The 20,720-nt window shown below is 41.9% G+C and overlaps 1 protein-coding gene across 4 annotated transcripts in view; it reads left to right on the top strand.

The window, feature by feature from the left end:
* gulp1b (GULP PTB domain containing engulfment adaptor 1b) overlaps positions 1–20,720 on the top strand; it is a 317,776-nt gene that overhangs the window by 83,173 nt on the left and 213,883 nt on the right. For 2 of the 4 annotated variants that reach the window (XM_055637817.1, XM_055637818.1), the window contains exon 2: positions 8,189–8,299. The exons of the other annotated variants lie outside the window; for them this stretch is intronic. The gene's annotated coding sequence lies outside the window, so the exon portion shown is untranslated. The remainder of the gene's footprint in view (positions 1–8,188; positions 8,300–20,720) is intronic. 4 annotated transcript variants of the gene reach the window in all.

Raw genomic sequence — 20,720 nt, 5'->3', positions numbered from 1 at the left:
GGCCATCCAGAGGCTCCCTCAGTTCCAGTAAAGACGCGATAGCGCAGGAAGGGGCGGACTGTCCCGTGGAGTGACAGGAGTAAAGACAATTCCACGCGTCGCCGACTGGCAGGAGAGGAGATCGATCTGCAATTTTTAAACCTCGCCAACTTTACATTAGACCCCCGATCAGAATCAAACTTGGTGCACTCGCAGCAAAGGAAAACGGTGAGTGCGCTGGCGAAAAATCGTAGCGCTGCCACGAACCGTTTTTGCACAAAGAGAAATACTACGCAAACCAGAAGATAACAAGATCAGAGTTTGTTATGTAAAGAAGATAGAAGATGTATTTTGTATGTTTGTTGCTTTTCACTTGTATGACTGACTTGGCAAATGAAATTCCTCGTATGTTGCAAAACATACTTGGTAATAAAGTATTATTGTGATCGTGGGATAGGTAGTGTGCAGGATAGATGAATATCCGAAAGCTGTTTGTCCATTTTGCTCCACAGATGTTGCGTGGCCTGCTGCGTTCCTGGAGCCGTTTGATTTATTTTTGTTCTACGCAATTATTATTACCATTTTCAGTTTATTCCCTCAACATGTTATGGATCCTCCAGCAATAAAGGGCTGTGTTATGTTCTCATTACAAAACTTTCTGTTGAAGTAATGTGGTTTTCCTAGCCGTGAATGTTGGGAAGTGAACATACAAGTTTATTTGTGGAACTTGGCTTTACAAATAAAAATTAATAATAATGGTGACTGGTTAGTCAAATTCCAAAGAACACAACATAGCTACCCAGTCTCTAGCAAAGGGATGGAACCTACTGTTGATTTAATGAATTTTAAAATATAATCTTGCCCAAAACTGAAAATTTACTAGATTTTCCACTTTGCATTTTGATTTCAGTAGCTGGAGATTTCGGAATGAAACTGTGGTATCTACAAGTGATGCAATTAGGTAGATGTTTCAATTGCAGAGCCGAGTTCTTGAAATTAAGATAGTTTAAAATGGTTATGGATAGCGATGAAGAGGGTCCACGTGTTAAAATGCTAAGGCCAACTTTGAGGGTATGAGAGAAGATCTGACGAAAGCTCAGGATATGTACGTCCCCGTTAGAGTGAAGGGCAAAGCAGGCAAACGTAAGGAAGCTTGGCTGACGAGGGAAATTGAGGCGTTGGTCAAAAACAAGAAGGATGCATGGGGCAGGTGTAGGCAGCTGGGATCAAGTGCATCCCTGGAGGAGTTTCGTAAACTGAAAAAGGAGGTCAGAAGGGTAAAAAGGGGCCAGGTGATAGCTCTGGTGGGTAGCATTAAGAACAATCCCAAAAGTTTCTATAAATACTTAAGGGGGAAAAGGGTAACTAGAGATAGAGTGGGATATCTCGGGAATCAAAGCAGTCACCCGTGTGGAGCCACAGGAGATGGGAAAGGTCTTCAATTAGTATTTCTCCTCTGTATTTACCGAGGAGAAAGACAGTAGGATGGAGGAACTTGGTGCAGTCAATGGAAGTGTCTTGAGAGCAGTCAGTGTTACCGTCGAAGAAGTAGTTAAGGTAGTGTCGTGTATGAAGGTAGACAAATCTCCAGGACCTGATCAGATATATCCGAGGACATAGCGGGAAACTGGAGAGGAAATTGCGAGAGCCCTGATTGAAATTTATGTATAGATCTTAAATACAGGAGAGATGCCGGAAGACTGGAGGGTGGCAAATGTTGTGCCTCTTTTCAAGAAGGGCTGGAGGGAAAATGATGGGAACTATAGGCCAGTGAGCTTAACATCTGTAGTTTGAAAGCTACTAGAGATTATTCTGAGGGATAGGTTATATAGGAATTTGGATGGGCAAGGGCTGATTAAGGATAGTCAGCAGGGTTTTGTACATGGGAAGTCATGTCTCACAAATTTGAATTATTTTTTTGAAGATGTGATCAAAAAGGTCAATGAGGGCAGAGCTGTAGATGTTGTGTGCATTGATTTCAGTAAGGCTTTCGACAAGGTTCCGCATGGTAGGCTGCTCTGGAAGGTTAGATCACATGGGATCCAAGGAGAGATGGATAGCAAATGAGCTCCATGGAAGGAAGCAGAGGGTGATGGTGGAAGGTTGCTTCTCGGACTGGAGGCCTATGACTAGTGGTGTGCCTCAGGGTTTGGTGCTGGGCCTGTTACTGTTTGTCATCTACATTAAGGATTGGATGAGAACATACAGGGCAAGATGCTGGTTCGCCGGAAAACACACTGCTGGAGTAACTCAACAGGTCAGGCAGCATCTGAGGAGGACATGGGTAGGCGGCGTTTCGGGTCGGGTCGGTTCTTCACACTGATTGTAGTAGAGGGGACAAAGTTGGAAAAGAAATTGGGACTGGACAAAGCCTGGCAAATGGTAGGTGGATACGGGTGATGTGGGCTTGACTGGCAGATGTGAATACAAAAATTAGAGATGTAAGGTAAACAAAAGGGTGTAAGATAAGGAGTGAAGAGGAATGAAATGTGAAGCCAGAAGGAGGGATTAAGAATAAGGGGTAGGCCAATTAGGACTGAGATGAGGAAAAACATTTTTCACACAGTGAGTTGTGAACCTGTGGAATTCTCTGCCACAGAAGTCATTGGAGGTCAATTTACTGGATGTTTGCAAGAGAGAGTAAAGGGCCTGTCCCACTTTCACGACCTAATTAATGACCTCTGCCGAGTTTGCCCTTGACTCATACTCGCAGCATGGTCATCACAAGGTCGTAGGAGGTCATAGGTAGGTCGTAGGTAGGTCGTGATGCTATTCGTAGGTATTCGTGACATCAGATTCAGATTCAATTTAATTGTCATTGTCAGTGTACAGTACAGAGACAACGAAATGCATTTGTACGTCAAGTACGTCAGGGCGTTTTTATAGCCTGATGGAAAATGATCCACGTTAAAAAAGGTCGTGAATTAGGTCATGAAAGTGGGACAGGCCCTTTAGATTTAGCTCTTACGGCTAAGGGAATCAAGGGGATTCGGGGAAAAAGCCGTGACGGGGTTCTAATTTTGGACTATCAGCCATGATCATATTGAATGGCGGTGCTGGCTCTAAGGGCCAAATGGCCTACTCTTGCACCTATTTTCTATGTTTCTATGATTTACGTGGAAAGGGATGGGGAGAAATGGGTCAGATTAGTGCAAGAAATGGGTGCACACCAAGGTGGAGCACAAGGAAGAGATGGGGTTAATCAAAAAGGGGGGAGGCTGCTAAAATTAGAGAATGCATTGTTCACACCATTGGATTATAACTACCCAAGTTGAATATGTGGTGCTTGTCCTGGAGTTTGCATGTGGCCTCACTCTGACAATGTAAGATGCTTATGACAGAAGGATTGGTATGAGAATTGAAAGGAAGTTGAAGTAATTAGCCAGCAGGAAATCCAGCAGGAAATCCAGCAGGCCTAGATGGACCAAGTGCAAGTGTTCAGTGAAATGGTCTAGGCTTATTCACATGAAAAGCAATAAAAAAAAAATAAAAAAAATATCCTGTATTAAAGAGAGCGCATACTTTAAGGCCTGAGCTGTTGTTCAACAGTATTTATTGGTTTAGTACATGCACATTCACTTGGTTGATATTATGTCAAAAAGGCACATTTGCTCAGTTTTAATCAAATTGTTAATTTTACTTCGGAGTCACGTGAGTGACTACGTGAAGAAGGGCCGTCCATCTGCGTGCGCGTCATTACGTCTGAACGCAACGCGCGACGGACTGGCAGAGGCACTGCGTCCTCCCAGGCCGTTAGGATGGCAGGTAAGGAAAGTTGAATCACTTACCTGCGTTCTTTCGGGCTTGAAACTTTTTGTAGTTTCAGGGCCCAGATGTCGAGGATACGGTCCGCGGGGAAGTCGGCTGCCGAAGACCGCAGCATTTCCCAGTAGTGGGCAATGGTGTTTCCCGACATTTAGCGCCGGCAGCTGAACCGGCAGGAGGCTTGTTGCAGGAGGAGAGCTCCATTGGTGGTCTTGCAGTACGGGGAAAATCCACCCACAAGTCAAACAACCCATTGAATTAGAAGATTCCGGGGAGGGAAAGGGGTACCCTCCCTCAACAGAGAGCGTCTGAGGTCGACTCTCCCACATAGGAGCAACTTTTTGGAGAAGTTGCTCCAACAATGACCTGCTCTAAGGAGAGAGCTGTGTCAGCCCGGGGCCTACAGCACCAGGCAGTACCGGGAGCCTCGCATAATGGGGCAACCCAATGACTTCCCCATTGGAGGGGAAAGTACATATGGAAGAAACCACTCTGAATCAGAGTACAAAAGCGGGGGGAGGGGGGGGGGGAGGAGGAGGAGGAGGAGGGAACCTTCCCAGGGACAAGCAGAAGAAAGTAAGTAACTTTTACTTATATAGCACTGTTTAAGTTAACTTGCACCAAAGAGCTTTACATAAAATAAATAATAAGCACAAAAGAAAAGAAATACTTCTGTAATCATCCAGGTTCCACTGGGTGTTTCCCTGGATAGAGATATAGAAAATGTCTCCTGCTCTAAGGAGAGGAGCATTCACGGTCAGTTTCAGTCTGACCCAAAGCAAGAATCTCATTTAGGTCCGCTGGAGGGGCCATGTCAGCGCAGGAATCCTCAGGGGCCTGCAGCAGCACCTGTTTTCAGGACTACCTACAAATCTCACTCTAAATTGTGGGGAGTGTGAGTGATCAGTAGGTAAGAATTACAATACTATACAATACCATTTATTTGTCATTTGAACCTCACATAACGTTCAAATAAAATTTGGTTTCGAGATCAGTAGGTAACTGATCTCGAATTAAAGTATGAACATACTGAAGCACATGCATATGGCCTCAAGAGACAGCAGTTGGCAGAATATCCGCACAAATGCCGGCAAGGGAACAGCGCTATCAGGGTGACTTTGGAGAAACCCGCCGCCGAATCCTCCCTTCAGGTAAGACCAGAAGAAGGAAGCCAAAGCTGTCGGACCAATCAAGGTACCAACGACAAGCAAACTTCATCAGTAGGCGACAACACACCCCCCACCTCCATAGGGGGTAAGCAGTTCACTGAAGCCGGTGGTAGCTTGAAAGCTGGGCACGGAAATATGATCAGTCGTCTTTCAAGGCAGACTCAGAATTATGGCCAAAATTGTCCGACAAGGCAGGCTCAGTATGATAAGGTTTTCAGACCAAGACCCAAGCAGAGGTCTACATTGATTACCTCCAGAAGGACTACAGCGTGTATACTCTTTAGGATCTAATTGATATTGATGGATTTCTGAATTAGACTACACATGTTTAATACCTGGATCTGAAGAGTTTCACAGTAAAAATGTTTAAAAGTCCATTTCACTCTAGCACAATTTATGAATTGAGCAACTTGCATTCATTTAGGCATATTCTGAACTCGATTAATTCTGTATTGAAATTCATGGTTGATGTGCTACTCTACTTCCCTGGCCCATTACCTTTGGGAGAGCTTTGGCTGTTGATTGCAACTCAAGCAAAAAAAAAACATTTAATGACATTATGAAAGAGTTTTATCCTTGGTTGTGTATCTGTACATTTTAGTATAAATTAAAACGGAATGTAGAATATGTGAATTTGTTAACTAAACCATGTATCCATTTGCAGTATTGGGAAAATGAAGTACTACAATTTTCTCAATTTTTTCTCTTTTAAGCTGATGGTGTAAATTCATGAATGGATTTGTATGTGTTTCTTTGCACATTAAGTCTCCTTCATTATGACACATGCCTTTATAAAGTGTTGATGAAATATTAATTGTGATTATTTATATGCTCCCATGTGTTACAAAACTAACTTGATGTGCTCAATATTAAATTTTGGAAAAAAGGATTCTTGTATTTTAAATTGCATGTTAAATTTTAATGCCCATGCTAAATAAAGTTGCAGTTTATACTTCCTGGGAGTGCTTCAAGACTTTTGCCTTTTAGTTAAAAGTCTTAAATGTATTTATTTTGGGATAAAACTGTGAAAATTAAAAAGCAACTAAACCTTATTTAATAATGAATTGATTAATATTGAATAGGTTCAGCTATGACTTGTTAGATTATTCATTTAGATTCTTTGACAGTGTGTCATCTGCAGCAAGAGCATCAAATGTATGTTCACTAAGGTGTTGATTAATTCTGTTGTACTTTGAGCTCTCTCATGGGAAGAGATTTACCAGGTGAACAGAAGAAAAGATTAAAATATCTTCAATAAAACCTGGCATCCCACTGGTTCTTGTAAATCTCTGGCCCATGATTCCTCAAAGAAGCAGCATTTGGGATGGTGGTGAGGACATCAAGTCCGTGCACCAAATTAATTACTGTAACCACCCAAGATAGACACAAAATGCTGGAGTAACTCAGCAGGTCAGACTGTGGAGAAAATGAATAGGAAACATTTCTGACCCTCGGGCTCTTTCTGCCCCAGCAGTAAATAAATTATTGTACCATAGAAAGGTGGATGGACGTATTTTTTTTATTTGGAGGGATTGCCTAAGCAGTGGTTATTTCCTGGTCTCTGTCATTGACATCAACAACGTGAACAAAATGTACACAAAGTGCTGGAATGATTTGGCAGATCAGGGAGCATCTCCGGAGAAGATGGATAGAGATGTTTTGGATCAGAATGAACCTCTCCATGTTCTCTGGAAATGCTGCCTGACTCATAGAGTTACTCCAGCAGTTTGTCTTGTTTACTAAAGCAGCATCTGCAGTTTCTTGTTTCTCCATACAAAAAGTACTTAAAAATATTTCAAAAATGACCAAATTTTGCTTGTAGATTGTTGTAATCCTAAACTGTGAGGAGCTGCTTTTCAAAGTATTTATGTCCCATACTTTGTTTCAAAGTATTGATTGAATAAAATGCATCATCCTGATGGATTAGTTTGATTACTCTTGTACCTGAACTTGTCAAATTTGTTAGCTTTTGACTGTATTCCCAATCCCTACTTGTATATTCCACTTTTCTGTTTGTGTTTGGTTGCAAATCTCGAGTTGGTCAACTTGGACCCAATTTAGCCTTAAAAAAATGTACGATTTGGTTAATTTACTGTTACCTTTTAAGTACCTTCTCACACTGTATAATGTGATGTATTTTGTTTTTAATTTCACTGTGCCTTTCAAATGTACTGAAGTAAATGTTTCAGGAAAAATGATGGTTTCTGAGATGTAGGTGGTACTATAATATGTGGTGATAGATGATTTGCTTTTTTGTTATCCATTAAAATTAGTGGCTGGTTTTGGGGGTGAGTGTTATGCTGCAATTGCATGCATCTGGATTGTAGTAGGTAAGTTGCAAGATTATTCCCTTCCATTAGCTTCCTGGGAAATATAGCTACTGGGGTGAATTTAACATGTGAACCGGTGATTATTATACTATTCAAATTGTAATCCATCTCCTGTAAGATAGTTTTTCCTGACCTCTTGTGATTATCCGTACATCCCACTTTTGTTTTCTGCAACATTGATAATATGTCCACATGGCCGGGTTTAGGTAATTGGAGAAAATGAAACCAACACTGATAAATGCTGTATACAGGCAGTAAAGCATTATCTGTTGACTTTGTTTGCTTTTCTTTTGTTTCTCAACTTATCTCTTGTTCGTGTTTCCACTGTTTTTGTTGCTCTCCGATATTACTATGTAGATTTTATCAAGAGAAAATCTGCTGTGACACTTCCAGCTTGGGTTAATAAGACTTTTAAACCTTCCACACATTCCATAATTTTCCCCAAATTTAGTTTCCTTGTTTCATTTAATTTATTCAGAAATCCATGCCATTTATAAGAATAAATGATGATATTAGAAATGACAAAAACTATTTGGTAAGATTTTGTTTTTTGTTTTCTGTTGATTCCCTCGTGTAAAGTTAAGGTGATGTGGAGACATTTTTAACATTACAACAGGATATTTGCCTGTAAAGGTGGATCTTCCCGTTGGTTCTATTGCATTTCTAAGCCGTTTCATTTTTGCACTCCATTGAAAGAAAAAAAAATGACAACCATGTCAAACACAGTGGAATGAAATGCCTATTTCAAAACTCGTTGCTGATATTTCATTGATACTACATTAGTGCAACAAAAAATTGATTTTTTAATGGTAATATACAGAATGCCTGTATGATAGCTGAAATCTTTAATAATCGTGATCAGATAAATTGTGACTATTAGCTGTTTCTCATTTCATATGCTAGTGGTGTGCAGGTTCCTAAATTGCTTTCTTAAATACTTTACAGCTACTGAAATTCAATCAAATGATGGACAACTGATCTCTCCAAGTGGGAGAGATTGCTATGAAATGAGAATTTGTCTTGCTCAAAATTGAAGATTGTTTCTTGTATATCCAGGTGAGGCTTTCTAAAGTAATGATGTTAAGTTGGGCCTAAGCATCTGTGTGACAGGATATGTTGAGTTATGGGTGGAAATGTCATTGAAAGTTGACGCCACGCTCCTTTCTCTAACTGGCAAATCGAGAAGATTTAGCATTTCTAAGAGAGTCTCCACTTTTAATAGCACATAATATGAGCTGCATAATTTGTCTTGCCTCAGTTAATGAAAAAAAGGATAGGTGATGCATAATGAGATTAATGACATCTCATTAATTCATAATTCCATTCATAATGGACATGAGGAAGTGTATTCTTGTTTGACCTTTCCCACAAGGTGGTAGGAGCTATTTTGCCTTGGGGAAAGCAGCCAACTTAAGGGCCTGTCCCACTTTCCCGAGTTACTCACGAATTCTCCCGAGTTTTCCCCATGATTCAAACTTGGAGAATGTCCGTAGCGAGTCCGTAGGAGGCTGTAGGAGGCCGTAGATATTTCGTAGAGGCTCGTAATGCCAGCCGTAGGTACTGGGGGCATCAGGTAAGTCAGGACGTTTTTTCAGCATGTTGAAATATGTCCACAAGTGAAACAAATAGCCCCGAGTACCTACGGCTGTCTATTACCGTAATTTTCCGAATTTGAAACAAGGGAAAAACTCGGGAAAATTCATGAGTAACTCAGGAAAGTAGGACAGGTCCTATAGTCAAAGGCCTTTTCTACCCTGGTCATTCCTTCTTTTCCTGGCTCCCATCAGGCACGAGACTGAAACTGCTTCTTTCTCTCTGTTATTAGGTTTCTAAATGGTCCTTCCATAAACTGCGGTACGGTCCAATTCCCTTCTACCTTGTTGCAGACATTGGATTTTATCTCTGGAACTGTTGTGCTATAATGCTGAGGTTTTTGCACTGCACTCTGTAGCTTTCCCTTCACTCTTGTTATTATCCTTGCACTTGAGTGTGGGTGAATTATATTTATGTATCTTATATCAAGTTTGCGAATGACTCAAAGCTCGGTGGCAGTGTGAGCTGCAAGGAGGATGCTATGAGGCTGCAGGGTGACCTGGATAGGTTGGGTGAGTTGGCAGATGCTTGGCAGATGCAGTATAATGTGGATAAATGTCAGGTTATCCACTTTGGTGGCAAGAACAAGAAGGCAGATTATCATCCGAATAGTGTCAGATTAGGAAATGGGGTTGCAATGAGACCTGGGTGTGATTGTACATCAGTCACTGAAAGTAAGCAAGCAGGTACAGCAGGCAGTGAAGAAAGCTCATGGCATGTTAGCCTTCCTAGCGAAAGGATTTGAGTATTGGAGCAAGGATGCCCTACTGCCGTTGTACAGGGCCCTGGTGAGACCACACCTGGAGTACAGTTTTTTTAAGGAAGGACATTCCTGCTATTGAGGGAGTGCAGCGTAAATTCACCAGGTTTAATTAAAAATTAAATAGTGGGATCGCATATGATGAAAGAACGTATCGACTGGGCTTATACTCACTGGAATTTAGAAGGATGAGAGGGTATCTTATAGAAACATATAACATTTTTAAGGGATTGGACAGGCTAGATGCTGGAAAAATGTTCCCGATGCTGGGGTAGTCCAGAACCAGGGGCCACAGATTAAGAATAAGGGGTAGGCCATTTAGGACTGAGATGAGGAAAAGCTTTTTCACTCAGAGTTGTGAATCTGTGGAATTCTCTTCTATAGAAGGCAGTGGAGGCCAATTCACTTGATGTATTCAAGAGAGAGTTAGCTATAGTTTAGGGCTAAAGGAATCAAGGGATATGAAGAGAAAGCAGGAACGGGGTACTAATTTTGTATGATCAGCCATGATCTTATTGAATGGCGGTGCTGGCTTCAAGGGCCAAATGGCCTACTCCTGCACCTATTTTCTATGTTTCTACCTGATTTGATTGGATTGTGTGCAAAACAAAGTGTTTCACTGTACCTCGATACATGTGACAATAATAGACCATCTTAACATTTTTGGGAAGCAAATGATTGACTCTCACTAAAATTAGCTTCTTCCACGTGGAGACATTTATTGAAAATAAATCTTGGCTATCACCTGCCTTGCCCTCCCATAACCAATGTTAAATGTTAAATGAAAACTATTAAAAAGTTGCTTTCTTCTGATCTTTTGGATTCTTGAGATGGATAACCAAGTGGTTTGTGCTCAGACTGAACGTGTTAAGTATCAGTTCTATTTAGTTGTGTTTTATTGCATACATTCTGAATTTTAGCAACTCAAAATGTTTGCATTTTTAAAAAATAGATTTGCCTTGTGATTATTTAAAACAATTTTTTGTATTTATAATACACTGCAGTTTCACAACTTCATAGTATTGAGAATTTTTGGCGGACTGTTTAATATCGTAAACTGATTTCCCCTCCCAACTTGCTGATTAATTATTAACAGTATAATTCTTAATGGTTAATTTTTGTACAATTTTATCTTCTTTGATAACTATCCCATCTAAGGTTTGCTATCTTAATTGCAGGGAGATAAAACAGTTTACATTTTAATAGCTTTGACAGCCTATTAATTTCTGTACTAAATAATTCATGGATAATTCCCAGAAATTTAGCTTTTAATCGGGTGCTAAACCTTCCACATCGTAATGCTAGATTTCAATTTTGAATGCAGTTGTAACATGTTGACACTAATTATAGAATGTTTAGATCGAGTGCGAAGGGATGAATTTACAGGTACAATTGTGGTGCATTTTGTAAGGAAAAAATCGAATTATTGCTAAAAGTGCCATGTTATAATATAATTAGCTGTTGCATTACTTAAACAGGCATTTTGGTGTAAAATAGCCTGATAGCTTAACTAAGATGAGCAATAAATGAGGGTGCAATTCATTTACAAATTGATGTCTAATCTGGTTCAGTGTTTAGATATCAATTATACTGTGAGTCAAAATGGACTTCTATTAAAATGATTCCTAGACAGGTTCCCAGTCCATTGGGAATCATATTTTAGAAAAAGACAAAATAAAAACTACCAGAAAAAAAAGTTTGGTTTTGCTGGACCAGCAGTTCAGTTTTGGCTATCAATCGAATCTCAAATTTGGTTACAATATTTGGTAACACAACAAATGTTAACCAAGTCCAAATGTAAAATCAAAACTCTGGATTTGGGAAGCATTTTAGCTCAAAAATCCTTTGTCAGAAGGTTCTTTAACCTGAAACTCAGCCTCCAGATATTGGCTGACCTACTGAACTTTTCCAGCATTGCAGATTTTATCTCCGTTAATATAAGAGGATGGAATTTTACATCCAAACAAGGGAATTTTAGGAATTTAGTGTGGAAATGTTGCCTGTGCAATGCAATTGCATGCTGCATGAAGCAACATGATCTAAAATTTAATTCTAAATGTAGTTTAGTTTAGAGACAACACAGAAACAGGCCCTTCGGCGCCCCCGAGTGAGCATCGAACAGCGATCCCCGCACACCAACACTATCCACTGCACTAGGGATAATTGACAATTTTAATAAGCCAATTAGCCTACAAACCAGTACGACTTTGGAGTGTGGAAGGAAACTGGAGCACCCGGAGAAAACCCACGCTGGTCACGGGGAGATTGTACTAACTCCTAACTCCGTACAGACAGCACCCGCATGCAAGAAACGTACGTAATCCCATTAAGCACATCAGCACAGTTGCTGCCTTACAGCGCCAGAGACCCAGATTCGATCCCGACTACGGGTGCTGTCTGTCTTGTGTCCATTGGATCTTGGCATGGACCACTCTCACAGAAGTGGGCATCATCCATGCAGATGCAGCAAGGTTCTATGCTACTTAGAGGATAGTCTTCCTGACCTGTGGGCTCTGGGCTTGACATTATCGATGTAATGGCTCTGAAGAATTGTTTAGCCTGATTGCTTCCAACCATTCCCTCCCACATTGGGCTGATAATAAATGTGCACTACTACCAAACCAAAGCATTTGAACTTCTTTTTCTCCTCGTGCATTATGACTTTTGGGTGCTACAAAAGTACTAAGAATTACAGATATCACACCTTTTTTTGTTAATTAAAGACTATAGAAAAATACTCGTCTGTATGATGGAACTGCAGATGCTGGTTTACACCAATGATAGATCAAAAGTTAGATAGATCAAAAGAACACAGTTTAAGGATAAGGGGGAAATCTTTTAGGACCGAGATGAGGAAAAATTTTTCACACAGAGAGTGGTGAATCTCTGGAATTCTCTGCCACAGAAGGTAGTTGAGGCCCAGTTCATTGGCTATATTTAAGAGGGAGTTAGATGTGGCCCTTGTGGCTAAAGGGATCAGGGGGTATGGAGAGAAGGCAGGTACAGGATACTGAGTTGGATGATCAGCCATGATCATATTGAATGGCGGTGCAGGCTCGAAGGGCCGAATGGCCTACTCCTGCACCTATTTCTATGTTTCTAAAATGCAGGGACAGGCAGCATCTGTCTAAACAATAATTGCAGCCTGACTGTTTCAGCAGGTAGGATTCTGACATTTTACAATATTCTTTTTGATGTTTGGCTACAAACACAAAATCATAGTGAAAGGTGAGAGGCAGAACCAATCTTATTTATACTGACTAACTTGTTGAATTGTGATTCTGAAACCTTGTCAGTCTTCATGTAGCTAATACTGCGGCCACAGTGGTCTTCGGTCCACCTTGTCCATGCAGACCAGGATGCCTCATCTACGCTTATCCACCTGCCCATGTTTGGCCCATAACCTTTTAAACAGGGCTGCCAACTCTCACGGTTGAGCGTGAGACTCACGCCCTCAAGCAAACTCTCACACCCTCACGCTGATCAGAAATTTCTCACGCTCAGTGGTGAGAAATTTTGTGATCAACGAAAATTTCAAAACTCGGATAAACTGCATGGTCCACGGTTGTTGGAGAGCCGGGGCTGCGGGAGGGATGGGAGCAGAACCGGCAGCGGGAACAGAGGCCGGGAGCCGGGACTTGCGAGTGTTTGCGGCAAAGATCCTATAGCGATAGGATCTTTGGTTTGCGGCGCTGTCGAGTTTGCGGGGCAGACGCTGCAGCTTCGGCCATGGAGCACTCCGGACAGTGCGAGTGGCCCGGGCCACGGAGCCGTCGGAAGTGCCGCTGCCGCGAGAGTCTCTGTGCCGAAGGGACAGACTCTCAAAGGGAGGTGAAGAGAGAGAGAGAGAGGGGAAGGAGACAGGAAGACAGTGGGGGGAGAGAGAGGGGGGTGAGCGGAGAGACGGGGGGGGGGGGGTGAATGGTGAGAGAGAAGAGGGAGAGGGGGGGAAGAGAGAGGGGTGAGAGGTGGGAGAGGTGGGGAAGAGAGGGGGGTGAGAGGGAAGAGAGAGGGAGGAGAGGGTAGCAAAACATTCCCGAATGGGAGAGAGAGAGAGGGGGAGGGAGAGAGGAATAAAAGAGGGGGGGGGGCGGGAGGACTGAGAGAGAGAGAAACTGGGGGGGGGCAAAGAGAAAGAGGAGATAGAGACAGAGGAGAATGTTTTCAAGAGAGATTTAGTTCTTTGGGAGGAAAACACATCAGGGGGAAGAGAGAGAGGTGAGGTAATGAGAGATAGTGATATTGAAGAGAGGTGAGGGCTGGAGAGGTGTGTGGATTCAGGGAGAGAGAGAGGGGGAGATAGAGTGGGAGAGAGAGACTTGATTTTGAGAGAGAGGGTGGAGAGAGAAAGAGGAGTGGGAGAGAGAGAAGAACCCGCCAACATGGGAAAGAGAGGGGGGGAGAGAGAGTTTAGGATGGGAAAGAGTAGGGGTGGATGGAGTTAGGGGAAAGTCTAGGGGGGAGGGAACTACCTCCTCTGAGGGGAGTTTGGGGAGAAAAGAGGAGAGAGAGGAGACTTCATACAGAGAGGGGGGAGTGAGGTTGGACGGAGAGAGGGGGAAGTGAGATTTAAATACAGAGAGGAGAGGGAGTTCCTACCCTTGGAGGGGGGGAGGGAGAGAGGGAGGAGGGGAGAGTTGAGAGGGGATGCAGGGGTACCCCCAAGAGCCAGTGAGAGGGATCGCACAGAGGGAGAAACAGAGGGAGAGAGAGGGGAAAGCAGAGATGGATTCAAGGTAAGTTAAAGGGGGAGAGTACCAGAGGGGCACAATTCCATGAGAGGAGAGAGACCCTCCTCCCCCCCTTCCACTGGAGGACTAGTGGCTGCTGGAAAGTAAGTACCAAGCGCTGGGTAGAAACGGTGGAAGATAGTGGACTTCAAATGGGAGTGGTTGGTGAAAGCATCCTGCTTGCCTGCTAGATATTAACTTGCTGAAACTGCAGGAAAAATGTTCCCGACGTTGGGGGTGTTCATAACCAGTTTAAGAATAAAGGGGGGGCAGTTAGGACTGAGATGGAGGGCAAACTTTCTTCACGCAGAGAGTTGTGAATCTGTGGAATTTTCTGCCATGTTTTCAATTCACTGGATGTTTTCAAGAGAGAGTTAGATTTAGTTCTTGGGGCTAACAACATCAAGGGATATGGGGAAAAAACAGGAAAGAGGTACTGATTTTAGATGAATAGCCATGATCATATTGAATGGCAATGCTGGCTCGAAGGGCCGATAGCCTATTCCTGCACCTATTTTCTATGTTTCTATGCTTGAGTATATGGCAATAAAAAAACTCGATCACTTGATTTTGAAGCATTCATGCATGGTGGAGGTATAATGTAGTCGTAAAGTGATAGTGTGAAAACAGGCCCTTCGGCGCAACTTGCCCACACCCGCCAACATGTCCCAGCTACGCTACCTGCTTTTGGTCCATACCTCCAAACCTGTCCTATCGATGTATCAGTCTAACTTTTTCTTAAATGTTGGGATGGTCCCTGCCTCAACTACCTCCTCTGGCAGCTTGTTCCATACACCCATCACCGTTTGTGTGGATAAAGTTACTCCTTAAAAAGTTACCTCTTAAAAATACTTCATACAGAAAACATTGAAATCATACTTCTACAGTGCACTAAAACATGATTTAAATACATCAAATTTCAAAAAGTTCCTACCCTTGGAGGGGGGATCCCCTTCTTCCACACCCTCTCCCCACTCGGTTGCTCCACTCCCTCACCGGGTACCCCCAAGGCCAGTGATCAGTGATCGCACAGCCTCCCTCCCCCCCTTTCACAAATGCTCCAATCCAATTTAAAGCATATATATTGTATTCAAGTGTAAGTTAAAAGACTCGCTGCAGTATGTACCATATTGCACAATTCCAATGGGAGGGGGACACCCTCCTCCCCCCCTTCCACTCCCGGTCGCTATGCTCCCTCGGGCTTGGTCTCTCGCAATTTCTCACTCCCAACTGGCACCCAATGTTGGCAGCCCTGCTTTAAACCTTTTCTATATAAAATGTGTTTAAAATGTTATATGCCTGGCTCAACTTCATCCTCTGGAAATTCATTCCATACACCCACCATTATCCGAGTGAAAAAGTTGCCACTTGCGTTCCTATTAATTCTTTCCTCTCTCTCCTTAAACCCATATCCTCTGGCTCTTGATTCTCCTATTCTGGGTAAAAGACTGCGCATTCAACATCCATTCCCCGCATTATCTTTTTCTCCTCCATAAGATCAACCCTTGCCCTCCTAACTCCACGGAATATAGTCCCATCCTGTTCAACCTCTCCCTATAGCTCAGGCCCTCATGTCCTGGCAACATCCTCATCTATCTTTTCTGCACTCCTTCAGGCTTAATTACAGTGCCCTCCATGTTTGGGACAAAGACCCATCATTTATTTATTTGCCTCTGTACTCAACAATTGGAGATTTGTAATAGAAAAAAATCACGTGGTTAAAGTGCACATTGTCAGATTTTATTAAAGGCCATTTTTATACATTTTGGTTTCACCGTGTAAAAATTACAGCGTGTATATAAATAGTGCCCCCATTTTAGGGCACCATAATGTTTGGGACACATTACTTCACAGGCATTTGTAATTGTTCAGGTGTGTTTAATTACCTCCTTAATGTAGGTATAAGAGAGCTCTCAGCACCCAATCTTTCCTCCAGTCTTTCCATCGGAAACTTTTATTGCTGTTTATCAACATGAGGACCAAAGTTGTGCTAGTGAAAGACAAAGAATCCCTTATGAGACTGAGAAACAAGAATAAAACTGTTAGAAACATCAGCCAAACCTTATGCTTACCAAAATCAACTGTTTGGAACATCATTAAGAAGAAAAAGAGCACTGTCAAGCTTACTAATCGCAAAGGGATTGGCAGGCCAAGGAAGACCTCCACAGCTGATGACGGTAGAATTCTCTCTACAATAAAGGAACATTCCCAAACACCTGTCCGACAGATCAGAAACACTCTTCAGGAGTCAGGTGTGGATTTGTCAATGACCCCTGTCCGCAGAAGACTTCATGAACAGAAATACAGAGGCTACACTGCAAGATGCTAATCACTGGTTAGCTGCAAAAATAGGATGGCCAGGTTACAGTTTGCCAAGAAGTACTGAAAAGAGCAACCACAGTTCTAGTAAAAGGTCTTGTGGGCAGTTGAGATGAAGATTAACTTATATCAGTGTGATGGCAAGAGCAATGTATGAAGGAGAGAAGGAACTGCCCAATGTCCAAAGCCTATCACTTCATCTGTGAAACACGGTGGTGGGGGTGTTATGGTCTGGGCATATGTGGCTGCTGAAGGTACTGGCTCACTTATATTCATTGATGATACAACTGCTGATAGTAGCATAATGAATTCTGAAGTGTATAGTCAACAATCTGCTCAAGTTTCTTGTGGGTCTTGTTCGAACAAATGGGATCTGTGCGTTGATGGTCCGGGCCGGTTCAAACCTTTCAAGGACTATTCCGGATTATTGCAAGTCGGGCTAAAACTGTGTTAAAATGTCTAGACCCCTTTTTCCCCGAGCATCTGCTCAAGTTCAAACAAATGCCTCAAAACTCATTGGCCGGCGGTTCATTCTACAGGAAGACAATCATAAATGCTAAAGCAACAAAGGAGTTTTTCAAAGCTAAAAAATGGTCAATTCTTGAGTGGCCAAGTCGGTTACCCAATCTGAATCCAATTGAGAATGCCTTTTATATGCTGAAGAGAAAACTGAAGGGGACGAGTCCCCCAAAAAAGCATAAGCTAAAAATGGCTGCAATACAGGCCTGGCAGAGCATTAACAGAGAAGACACCCAGAAACTGGTGATGTCCATTAATTGCAGACTTTAAGCAGTCATTGCATGCAAAGGATATGCAACAAAATACTAAACACGACTACTTTCATTTACATGACATTGCTGTGTTCCAAACATTATGATGCCCTGATATGGGGGCATCTATTTCAACTAAGTTTCTTTGTGCAACACTGCTATTTGTCAATACTATTAGCATCCTGCAACCAGATTGTAGCATTGAGGCATTTAGGGAACACGGGGGAGGGACTATAAAACCCAGAAGTGGTGTGCCTCACTCAGTTTCTGCAAGATGGAGGACGCCTAAGGGTCACGTCTCTCTGAACTGTGATTAACACTGAACACATGTCGACTCAACTGTGAGTGCCCTTAATGTGGTTCTAAAATGCTTGCAAAAAGTGTCTATTGTTTCTAAAATGGTTGCAAATAGTGTCTCTATTGCTTCTAAAATGCCTGCAAAAAGTGTCTTTTTTGATTCTAAAAGGTTGCAAAAAGTGTCTATTGGTTCTAAAAGGCTTGCAAAAAGCGTCTATTGGTTCTAAAATGCTTGCAAAAAGTGTTCTATTGGTTCTAAAATACTTGCAAAAAGTGTGTCTTGGTTCTAACATGCTTGCAAAAAGTGTCAATTGGTTCTAACATGCTTGCAAAAAGTGTCAATTGGTTCTAACATGCTTGCAAAAAGTGTCTACAGCTTCTAAAATTCTTACAATTCTAGGTTTCAAAATGCTTGCAAAAAGTGTTTCTATTGGTTCTAAAATGCTTGCAAAAAGGTGTCTCTATTGGTTCTAAATGGGTTGCAAAATGTGTGTATTTGTTCTAAAATGCTCGCAAAAAGTCTCTATTGGTTCTAAAATGGTTGCAAAAAGTGTCTCTATTTGGTTCTAAAATGCTTGCAAAAAGTGTCTATTCGTTCTAAAATGGTTCCATAACGTGTCTCTATTGGTTCCAAAATGCTTGCAGCAATTGTCTTTTCGTTCTAAAATGCTTGCAGAAAGTGTCTCTATTGGTTATAAATCTTGCAAAAAGTGTCTATTGGTTCTAAAATGCTTGGAAAAAGTGTCTATTGGCTGTTGTGCTAACTGCTTTGAAAGGCTTCACTGGGGAAAACATGGCTGTTGTTGGTGGTAACTGCTTTTAAATGGCTGCACTGAAAAAATGGCTGTTGTTGGTTGGTGGTATCTGCTTTGAAAGGATGCATTGTAAAAAATAAAATGGCTGTTGTTGGTGGTGGTAACTGCTTTTAAATTGCTGCACTGAAAAAAAAATGGCTGTTGGTGGTGGTAACTGCTTTGAAAGGCTGCACTGTAAAAAAAAAAAGGCTATTAGTGGTGGTAACTGCTTTGAAAGTCTGCACTGCAAAATAAAATGGCTGTTGGTGGTGGTAACGTCTTTGAAAGGCTACAATGCAAAATAAAAATGGCTGTTGTTGGTTGTGTTAACTGCTTTTAAATGGCTGCACTGGAAAAAATGGCTGTTGGTGGTGGTAACCGCTTTGAAAGGCTGCACTACAAAAAAAAATGGCTATTGCTGGATGTGGTAACTGCTTTTAAATTGATGCACTGGAAAAAAATGGCTGTTGGTGGTGGTAACTGCTTTGAAAGGCTGCATTGCAAGAAAAAAATGGCTGTTGTTGGTGGAAACTTGACAACTTCCTGTTTGCACGAATATTGTTTTTAGAAAAAAATGCTACCACTTACAGCTGTGATTTGCACTCCTAGGTCTCTGTGCTACAGCATTGACATTATTGAAATCTATTTCAACTAAGTTTCTTTGTGCAACACTGCTATTTGTCAATAATATTAACATCCTGCAACCAGATTGTAGCATTGAGGCATTTAGGGAACACAAGTTTGTTAGAATAATTAATCAGATTAAAGCGCGCTTGTAATTCAGTTGATTTTTTTCAACTTAATTATCTAAAGTGGAGATGCAATTGACTCCAAATTCTGGAGCAAAGATTAATTTGTTGGAGGAACTTGGCAGGTTGAGCAGCATCTGTAGAGGAAATGGTTGACTTTGTGTTGGACATGCACCAGAACCTGTTTTAAATCAACTAAAGGAGAATGATCTTTTAAAATTCATTTTGTTCTTGAAGAAAATATATTCAGTATACATAACATGGGTATTTTTAAAATGTCATCCTCGTATCGTAAAACAATTTTAAATGTAAATCATTTTTACAGTAATGTTTAGTTTCAATCAGTAATGACATGATATATTTTCTGAAAGCTTTCTCTTGCATTTTAAGGGTTGATAACTGAACATATCTGGTAGCTTCTATATTCTTTCTTATTTCTATTTGGCCAATGTCCATCTAAAAATGGACACAGCAACAAGCACATTGGTCCGTCTGCCATCTCTGCCCTACTTTTCAGAAAAGCTACTCTTCACTTATTTCTGTCACTCCTTCAGTAATTGTCTCCTTTCTTGATGTTTTTTTTCCTCCAGCCAAAACAGATTTGGAACAAGTCCACTTGCTGCTTTATAAACGATTGTGTTCTGCACTTGCTCAGAAGTAGCCATGATTGCTGATTTCAGGACATTAATAAATGTTCCATTACCAAGAACAATGATGTTCAGCTTGCTATTATCCTCTCATTAGTATTTTGATCTTTGGCTTTCAACACAATTCTGTGTAATGGACAGGTACATGGATGGCAAAGGTTTTGAGGGATATAGACTAAGTGGGACCCATTGGGTCCCATTGTCGCACGGGAGGCCTGGTCCCCCAACGCAACCCGTTTCCCAACGCAATATTCCCCCACTCACCCGTTCCCCCAACGCAACCTGTTCCCCCAAAGCAATATTCCACCATTCACCCATAGACCCTAACTGCGCAGGCACGGCTCATTTCCCATCATCCCCCAACACCCCCGCCGGGGCGGGGAGCTTTTGTACCATTTCATGCAAGGCCACCACATTCAAATGCATTCATATTATTTCAAGCAGGTATGAAACTGCATTTGAATTTCTCAACTGCAAGCAGGGTGAAACCACCATAAAAACCACCATAAAACCACACAAATCACCACACTCACAGTTCAGTAGACATTCAGTATGTTCAGTTGATTCACAGCTCAGAGTCGTGACCTCTGCCTCCCCCATCATGCAGAGACTGAGCCACACCCACACCTCCGGGTTTTATAATCCATCCCCCTCCCACCGGAAATGGTGTGGCCTTCATGGCATGATTGACAGGAGAGAGATTCTCAACATTTCTTAAACATTAATAAAACGTTTGTTTTTCATTGATGGGAAGAATCCTCTGCGTCTGATGAGCAGAGGGGAACTGAGTAAGATGGCCAAAAATCACAGCTGTTAGT

This window comes from Leucoraja erinacea, chromosome 7, assembly GCF_028641065.1.
Source record: "Leucoraja erinacea ecotype New England chromosome 7, Leri_hhj_1, whole genome shotgun sequence".
Lineage (NCBI taxonomy): Eukaryota > Metazoa > Chordata > Chondrichthyes > Rajiformes > Rajidae > Leucoraja > Leucoraja erinaceus.
This window is presented reverse-complemented; position numbering and strand designations above follow the sequence as displayed.